Source organism: Leuciscus leuciscus, assembly GCF_965113295.1.
Source record: "Leuciscus leuciscus genome assembly, chromosome: 14".
In the NCBI taxonomy this organism is placed as follows: domain Eukaryota; kingdom Metazoa; phylum Chordata; class Actinopteri; order Cypriniformes; family Leuciscidae; genus Leuciscus; species Leuciscus leuciscus.
In genome coordinates this window covers 41,560,677-41,561,987 of record NC_138738.1, presented here as the reverse complement: position 1 = coordinate 41,561,987, position 1,311 = coordinate 41,560,677, and the positions used below count along the sequence as shown (strand labels likewise).

The 1,311-nt window shown below is 45.1% G+C and overlaps 1 protein-coding gene and 1 long non-coding RNA gene across 2 annotated transcripts in view; one reads left to right on the top strand and one right to left on the bottom strand.

Annotated features, from left to right (window-relative positions):
• Nucleotides 1-1,311, top strand: part of mgat3b (beta-1,4-mannosyl-glycoprotein 4-beta-N-acetylglucosaminyltransferase b) — a 53,254-nt gene that overhangs the window by 13,496 nt on the left and 38,447 nt on the right. The gene's annotated exons all lie outside the window — the stretch shown is intronic.
• The window catches only part of LOC309474023, a 44,619-nt gene that overhangs the window by 15,819 nt on the left and 27,489 nt on the right, over nt 1-1,311 (bottom strand). The gene's annotated exons all lie outside the window — the stretch shown is intronic.

Sequence of the window (1,311 nt, the reverse complement as noted above, 5' to 3'; positions counted from 1 at the left end):
TGTGCTTTTCAGGAGGAGGGGCTTCATAGAGACCGGAAGTAAACAGAGCGTTACTGACAGACTGGGAAGAGAGGAGCCGCAACAATGGAGAATATGAGGAAAATAATCAACATTCAAGCAGGAAAACCTGTTCTAGTAGAGCCTGAAACATCATCAAGACTTTATCAATGGCGTAATAGGTCCTCTTTAATTTTATTCATCAAGGGCTTAATAAGTCCTCTTTCATTTTATTCATGCAATATATATATTGAGCATTTCTGTAGGACGGGGTGAAGCGCTGGAGCGGCTCGTCCCACATTCGGACTGAGTGTTTTTGTGGATTGGGCAGATGTTGAGCGGCTAGAGAATGAGCTCTATTGTACACACACACACACACACACACACATTGTTCAAGACTGAGTTAGGCTCCGCCACACTTTTGGTGACACATGATGTGTGACGTGTGTTTCCATGGTGACATACGTGACGCAGCGGGAGACTGAAGGGTTCAGTGTTGGGACTGACTGAGACATTCACACGCTTCACACACACTCGCGCGGGTCACTGTCTGGACATCAGACTCACACACACACACATTCTGTGTTATTACTGCTGTTAGTCACGCATCACTGTGCTTCCTCAGATCATCTGTGGTGATGAGGAGAGTCTGCTGGTACTTTAAATGATCAGACGCACCATTTTCAGCTGCTAGAAACCCGGCAGCCGCAGTGCAACACTCTTTACCACTCAGAACACCTTAACAACCCCATAGCAACACCCTACCAACCACAGCGCAACACTTAACCATAAACAACACCATAGCAACGCCCGGAACACCCTACCAACCACAATGCAACACTTAATACCTCTCAGAACATCATAACAACCCCATAGCAACACCCTACCAACCACAGCGCAACACTTAACCACAGTGGCGGTTCTACATTGAATTACACCCTGGGCGAGACCCCCTTCGAGCACCCCCCCCCCCCCCCCCCCCCCCCCCCCCAATTTTTATTTATTTATTCATTTTTTGCAGTGTAATAACTGAACTTGTAACAGTTTTGTTGCAAAGCACAATATTATGGTGAAATTAGATCTCGTGTTTGAGTTAAAACCGAATTATTGTTAAGCATAGCAAGAATCATAGCAAAAAGGCTAACAAATAAGAGTTATACCCACCAATTAATATTGCCCCTTCATTCATGACATGGATACCGTAATCATACAGAGAAAACATAGTTGCATACCTTTATCTTTCACTCGTTTCTAAATTGGGCACCTGATGGCTTTGACCTTTCTTGTCCATCTCAACAGATTTCCCCTGATCCC